Source organism: Pseudophryne corroboree, chromosome 4 (genome assembly GCF_028390025.1).
Source record: "Pseudophryne corroboree isolate aPseCor3 chromosome 4, aPseCor3.hap2, whole genome shotgun sequence".
Classification (NCBI taxonomy): Eukaryota; Metazoa; Chordata; class Amphibia; order Anura; family Myobatrachidae; genus Pseudophryne; species Pseudophryne corroboree.
The window spans coordinates 332,052,189-332,060,441 of NC_086447.1; positions in this window are offsets into that span (position 1 = coordinate 332,052,189).

Sequence of the window (8,253 nt, forward strand, 5' to 3'; positions counted from 1 at the left end):
AAAGGGGGGATGTGTATAATGTGGTCGGGGGAGGGGTGTGTGCTGTGCAAGATGTTATATGGTACTTTATGTAATAAGGGGTAGGTGGGGCTGTGTGATATGTAATGTGCTACTGCTTGTAGTATTGGGGGGGATTGTGCTGTGTATAATAAAACGTAATATGGTGCTGTGTACTATCTGTAATAAGGGGGAGGGGGGGGCTGTGTGATATTCAATGTGCTACCGGGTGTAATATTGGGGGGGGAGGGGGGATTGTGCTGTATATAATATAATGTAATATGGTGCTGTGTACTATCTGTAATAAGGGGGAGGGGGGGGCTCTGTGATATTCAATGTGCTACCGGGTGTAATATTGGGGGGGGGGGGGGGGGGGGGGATTGTGCTGTATATAATATAATGTAATATGGTGCTGGCTGTGTACTATCTGTGATATGGGGGAGGAGGGCTGTGTGAAATGTACTGTGCTACTCTGTGTAATATTGGGGGGACTGTATAGGCTGTGTATAATTTAATATAATAGGGGTCCGGGTGTACTGGCTGTAATATGGGGGACTGTGGCTATGTATAATGTAATGTAATATGGTACTGTGTGTACTGGCTGTAATATGAGGGAGTGGGGCCAGGGCCGTAACGAGCTGTGTGCCACTGGAGGCGCAGGATCACCTGGCCGCTCCGTCGCACTGTGGGGTCCAGCCCTACCCCCCCCCCCCGCCATCACCGCTACTCTCACCTAGGTAGCCAGGCAGCGCTGCAGCTCACCCTCCGCTCCCTTCCTATGTGCTGGGAGAGATGACGTCTCTCCCAGCCTGCCCCCAGCCCACCCACATGCCCTGTGCTGCGAAGAGTGCAGCGTAGGGTGGGAAGAGGAGAGGCATGCCGGTTTGTCAGAGGTGAGTCTCTCTCTCTCTCCCACCTGCCATAATGTGTAAATAAGGTGGACTGCCTACCATAATGTGTAAAAAAAAACAAAAAAACATGTAATGTGTAAAAAAGGCGACTCTGCTGCTGTAATGTGTACAAATAAAAGGGGAACTCTGCCTGCCTAATGTGTAAAAAAGAAAAAGGGGGGCTCTAATGCTGTAATGTGTAAAAAAGGAGGACTCTGCTGCCGTAATGTGTAAAATGGAGTTCTGCCTGCCGTAATCTGCAAAAGGGAGCTCTGTGGCCACGCCACTTCCCCATGAAGCCACGCCCCTAACTTTTTGGTGTGCGCGTGCCGTGGGCACCGATGCTGTTTCTTGCACACAGTGCTAAAATATAGTTAAACTAGTTAAGGCACTGACTGGGTCTATGTATAATGTAATGTTAAGTGGTACTGGGTACAATATGGGGAGGGGGGGGCTGTGTATAATATAATGTATTAAGGTGCTGTGTGTACTGGGTGTAATGTGTAATATACTGTCTGTTTCTTCTCAGAAATGTGCAAGGTATCATAATTTAGTTCACCTGTATTATTACTCTAGTGTACCTATAGTATTACCCTTTTTTTTGTGCTGCTTTTAGTACTAATGTTCACCTGCCATTGCAGGACACACCCCTGAGTGGCAATAAATACGCCTATAGGTAGTCCTCAACGCACACTTTGGGCGAAGCATGACACCCCCCCCTTCAACGCCGCGCCGCGCTTTGTGCGGCATGTTCTGCTGCCGACTGGAATCTCCCTGAAACTAGTTTTCAAAAGTACGCAAGTATGCATCAGTGTAGTGAGAAGTGCCGCAGCAGCTGGGCCAGAGATAGATGCTACAGCCTGGGCAGAGAGAGGTCTGTAGATGCCAGGGCAGAAAAAGGTGCTACAGCAGCTAGGCCAGAGAGAGCTGCTGCAGCATCTGAAGTAAAGACATGTGCTGCAGCTTCCAGTAAAGAGAGAGGTGCCGCAGCAGCAGGGGCAGGGTGGTGCTGCAGGACAGAAGTAACCCTGCTGCATAGATACAAGCAGACAGTGAGACATATAAGGAGGACGGGCAGAGCTCTGGCATGTGCTGACTGTCAGTGTCTCCTGCTGTCACCTCTGGCCTGCGACCACCCTACTTAGTCTCTGAGTCCAGTCAGTGTGCGCCCAGTGCCGGCGCTAGACGCTCAGCAAGGTCCGCAAAGCAGGTAGGCGCCTGGCACTAAAGGCGCTCTCCCTGCTCTGCTACTGTACCTTGCTGATGCGCAGTGTTTGTGCCAGCTGCCGCAGACTGCACCTGTCACACTGTGTGACAAGCAGAAGCGGTGCCGGCAGCATGAACACAGGATCCTCGGTCTCCTCCTGTGTCAGAGCCCTCCCCCTTCCCTGTCCGTCTTGCTCCTCCCCACTGCACATGTCAAGCTGGGAGGCAGGAGCAGCATCCCCACCTCCTCTCTTCCCTCCCCTCTCACAGCAGTCTTCAGCACCGCCCCTCCCCTGAGTCCCCTCTCATCAATGGTGGATTCAAGACCAGGTAGGGAGAAAGGGCATATTAGTGTGTATGTGTGTGTGTGTGTGTGTGTGTGTGTGTGTGTGTGTGTGTGTGTGTGTGTGTACAGTGGTATGTTACTGTGTACTGGGGAGGGGGGGGGAGGAGATAAAGTGAAATATTACTGTGTACTGGGGGGGGGGGGCTGGTATGTTACTGTGTGCTGGGGGAGATAAAGTGAAATATTACTGTGTACTGGGGTGGGGACTGGTATGTTACGGTGTGCTGGGGGGGCTGGTATTTTACTGTGTGCTAGGGTAGGGGGGGAAGATAAAGTGAAACTGTGTACTGGGGGGGCTGGTATGTTACTGTGTACTGGGGTGGGGACTGGTATGTTACTGTGTGCTGGGGGGGCTGGTATGTTACTGTGTGCTGGGGTAGGGGGGGAAGATAAAGTGAAACTGTATGTTACTGTGTGCTGGGGGAGATAAAGTGGAATATTACTGTGTACTGGGGTCGGGGGGGATAAGCTGGTATGTTACTGTGTGCTGGGGTTGGGGGGATAAAGTGGAATATTACTGTGTGCTGGGGTGAGGGGGATAAACTGAAATATAACTGTGTACTGGGGTCAGGGGGGGGATAAGCTGGTATGTTACTGTGTGCTGGGGTTGGGGGGATAAAGTGGAATATTACTGTGTGCTGGGGTTGGGGGGATAAAGTGGAATATTACTGTGTAGTGTACTGGGGTCGGGGGGGGGGGGATAAACTGGTATGTTACTGTGTGCTTGGGGTGGGGGGGATAAAGTGGAATATTAGTGTGTACTGGGGTGGGGGGTGGATAAAGTGGCATATAATGTGTGCTGGGTAGTGGTGGTAGTGTAGTTTGTGCGGGGACTGGGCTGCAGGGTAGCTGTGGTGTAGTGTGTAGGGAGGGTGGATTGATTGCTTAATTAGTCGTTGTGGGGAGGTAGATGAAAAAAAAAATCCCTTGTAAGCCATGTCTCGCACAGGCTTATCAGGGCTAATTGAATAGCCCCCCGGAGACACAATTACCCGCGATCAATGACCGTGGGTAATAGGATACCTCCATATGTTGTGTAAAGTTCACTAGGACTGACAGATTTTACTTATGGACTACAGGGCTGCATCCCCCAGTAAAATCTGACACCCGCAGGGACTGCCTAGCAGTGGCAGTGACTTACTGTAGCATAGGAAGTGTTTCTCTTCATGGGACTCTAAGTCCGGACTTGTTATATTACTATTTTTTTAATTTATGTTAAATGCCGTTTCTCCACTGCCTGCCACCCGCTGCCTCTCCACAGCCATCACCTCTCTCTCCTGTCACTCACTCACTCTCATCCTCTCACCGTCACCTCTCTCTCCAGTCACTCTCTCCGTCACCCCTCCCATAACCTCTCTCTCCTATCACCCTCTCCCTGTCATAAAACCCTCTCCCCGTCACCTCTATCGCCTGCCACCCTCTCCCTGTCATCCAACCCTCTTCCCGTCACATCTCTTTCCTGTCACTCTCTCCCTGTCATCCAACCCTCTCTCCTGTCACCCTCTCCCTGTCACCCACCCCTCTCCGCATCACCTCTCTCTCCTGTCGAACTATCCCTGTCACCCACTGATGCTCACCCTTTCCCCATCACCTCTCTCTCCTGTCTCCCACTGACGCTCCCCCTCTCCCCGTCATTCTCTTTTTTCACCCTCTGCTTGTCACTCTCTCATCGTCACCTTCCGGTTCTCACTGTTGCCCACTGCCTCTCCCTAGCTTCACTCTGTGCCCATCTCCCACTATCTCTCACTGTAGTTACCCTCTCCCTGTCACCCACTGACATTTCTGTTACCCACTTACTCTCACCCTCTACCCGTCACCCTTTCTCTCCTGCTATCCTCTCTCTCACACACCCGTGATCCATACGTTCGCATGGTGTGTGCACTCCCACTAACTGGATGCAGCTAGTCGCAAGCGCAATGTGGCTGCTTGTGGGTAGGATGAGAGCAGAGTAGGAGGGCGCAAAATTTAGAGTTTGGAGGAGGGCGCCAAACACCCTAGCACCGGCCCTGTGTTCACCCCCTCTGCTTCTCCTGCTCCGCAGCTGCCAGTACAGTGGCCCTCTCACTTTTTCAGCGCTCACAGCTCCCGCTCCACCAGAGCCACCCTTGCTACACCCCTGGGTATATATAGATTGTAGACCTGTCAATCTTTGCTTAGCGCTATAAATCACATTCTATTATGCCTCATGTTTGCGATCTTACTGTGATCAGAGAGCTTTTCATGTGAGCTCTACTGCTCTTTAGTTGACACAGCTTGCATATTGGCATATAGGGGGTGATTCAGACCTTATCGCTGGGCTGCTAAATTTGTTATGCTGCGTTCAGAATTAGATAGCTGCCACCCAAGGGGGTGTGTATATTCGCCGTGCGAGTGTGCGATCGCATGTGTACGCAGTGCTACAAAAATCCCTCAGTCAGCGGACAGCTGCAAATCTGTTCGCACCACACTCACCATTGAATGATTTTTTTGCTGTGTGCAGTGTGTGCACAGCCCAGGTCTTACTCCTACAGTGCTAGGAGAACAGGCTGATCGGGTCCAGAGCTAATGTCACACACCCTCCCTGAAAACACTTGGGAATGCCTGCGTTTTCCCTGACACTCCCAGAAAACGGTCAGTTACCACCCACAAAGGCCTCTTCCTATAAATAAGCATGTGAATGGTTGCGTGATCGAAATTTTCACACTAGCCTGTCGTTGTTCTGCGATGCCTGTTGTTGTTTGCTGACACACATGTGCATTGCGGTGCATATGCATGCGCAGTCTATCCATGTTTGCCCGTTGTGCGAGAACGCACAGCATTGATCAAGTCAGAATCACCCCATAGACTGTTAGCTTTCATGAGCAGGGCCCTCTTCCGTAATCTCTTTCCTGCGCTCACTAGTCACTATCATCATCTCCTCCCCGCTGCAAACAGCAGCACTGATACTTTGGGTTCATCAAGCGTTTTTTTTGTGGGTAATAGGTCTGTATATGCACAGATGGTTATATATATTGTATCTCATGTTATACGTTTATGCTGTAAGTCTTTTTCACTTTTCTTCCTGTTATGTGTGTTCTGTTTCTATTTATTCGGGTCACATGACCGCCTGCGGCATTCCAAATTTTAAAATGCTGACAGAAGACGGGGTAATTAATTTTACCCTTCTCCTGCCCCCTACCTTAACCCTAACCCACCTGGGGTGGTGGCTAGGGCTAAGATAGTGGAGGGTGGTGGCTACGGCTAATCACAGGGGGGTGACGGGTAACCTTCACCCTAATACTTACCTTCTGGATGCCGGAGGTCAGGGTTCCGGCGCTAGGATTCGTAGTGGTGTCAGGATTCCGGTGACCGCCAGCATCTACACCGCTGGGATCCTGACCACATCTCTATGTATGTACTCTATAAGGTGTGGTAAACTTATTATAGCTCCATATAAATAAAGAATGATGATGGTGATGATGATGATAAAATAATAATAATAATAATAATAATAATAATGTCTTCTGTGAGGCAGCTTGCCCATTATTCCCACATTTTCCATACACTGCTGTTAAATAAACAGACAGGAGCAGCTGGGTGACATCAGAGCAGAAGAAGTGAGGAGCGACTGACAGGGATCCTCTCTAGCACAATAGGAGAAAGTACACTAGCTCACAGGGTGGAAAGGGGAACGATAGAAGGCTATACTGAACAGTTTTATATCTAACCTTATACTTGTGATGGCATATGATGATATACTGTCTATGTGTGGAGAATCCTGGTCCAAAATTCTGATATTTTTAGCAGAGTTCTCCCTTTTGAAAAGTCAGAAATGCCCCTAAAAAACACACAATCTCCCCCCTTTATGACATTTTTAGGAATCTTGCTATATAAAAGGAAATCCGATTTTTCAAAGCATCTTACAGTTAGACGCACCAGTGGCCCTCCCTTCTATTAAGCAGGGGAAGCACCTAGACTATTTAGCACTTTGCAAATTATTGGAATAAGTGATATTTTTACAGAAAAATCTAAATAAAATACACTTCCATGGAGAAAAGCTTGTTTATAGAACAGTGGGGCAGATGTATTAACCTGGAGAAGGGATAAAGAAGTGATAAAGCAGTGATAAGTGGAAGGTGATAACGCACCAGCCAATCATTACAGATTTGAAAAATGACAGGAGCTGATTGGCTGGTGCGTTATCACCTTCCACTTATCACTGCTTTATCCCTTCTTTATCCCTTCTCCAGGCTTAATACATCTGCCTCAGTGTTTCTCAAACACATCACTCATGGAATGTTTTCCAGATCATCTTGCTGGAACACAGGTGTGTTAATTGACTAACACAATAGATCTATAGGTGGTCTTAATTATTCCAGAGAATACCTTGAAATTATGCACTTGGTATGGGTCCACCAGGACTGTGTTTGAGCAAGTGTTATAGAATATACAATGCCACCATCCTGTGGTCATACAGAACATTGCAAACAGCTGAACAGTACATATTTTTTGCAGAGTTCCAAAACAGAATGTTCTACATAACATTTTTTGAACCACTTTAAAAAGTAGCAGCATAGAGGCAAGATGTTTATAGTAAAACACACACCCCTGACGCATATAAAGAAAACAAAAGTTTGATCGTGGGAATACGCAGTAGATATGTCTACAACCGTCAGTATCTCAGCAATCATGTTACAAAACAGCAAGTTTCCTTCATTCACCCCCTTTTCCCCAACTGCAAGTTCGGGTCCTGGTTTTCTTACAACCAGTGTAAAACAACTAGTCTGTCTATTGTTTTTTGTATTTTTTTTTTATTTGATGTGTAAAGTTTTAACTAAAGCCATGGAACAAAATATTTCATGCAGACCAACAACACACTTTTCAAAATTTCCTGGACAGATCTGCTTAATCATGATGTAATTCTATGATTGTACATCTATTCCCGAAAGTGTATGTCTCCATGTCGGTGAGAATGGCTGTTACAGACCTTTAGTTCATAGTTGAAAATCTATGTTTAAATCATGCGTTTATAGGCTCTAGAATCTATATAACAGTATGTGGATCTCCTCCCAGGGATCCAAGAAAATTTAACAAATTTGTTGGATCCAAGATTCAGTGATTTCCCCACCTGCCTCCCTCTGAGCAAACTACATTATTATAATAGGCTCCACAGTACAATAAACTATTATATAGAGTGGTGTTTCATTATATAAAGTTGTGTTCCATTAAACATATGCCATGACAGGTCCAAGAAGAACAGTAGTCTAAAAGAGTGATTTGAGTTCACCTGTTACCAGGGCCATTTCTAGGGTCCGGCGAGACGTGTAAGCTCACGGGACGCCTGCAGCCAGTGCAGTCACACAGGCAAGGGTTAAAGTGGGCGGTAATGGGACAGAACTGCTTTCCATCAGTTATATTTGGAGGTGGAACATGTTCCGCTTCTATCGGCCCACCTTACCCAGGTGGCACAGTAGGTCACTTACCAGTACAGGAAGTGTTGTGGCTGCAGAACTGAGGCTGGCATTTAATTTCCCTTTCACACCACACAAAAAACCTGGTATCGAGCCGGTATATTGCCGGGTCGACGCGGGTCACTGTGTGGTGTGAAAGGGGTCACTGCCGAATTCCCAGGTCGCCTGACCTGGTAATTCGACCTGGGAATAAAGAAGGATTATTCTCAGGTTATTACCGGGTCAGGTGCAGTGTGAACAACCCGCCGGGTCGATGCGGCCCGGGACCCATTCACAGAATAGGCAAAGGCGGCGTGGAGATGATATCATCTCCCAGCGCCGCCTCCGCACCCACCCCCAATGCCAGTTCCACACCCCACCCACGATGGCAACCCGACCGGGCATA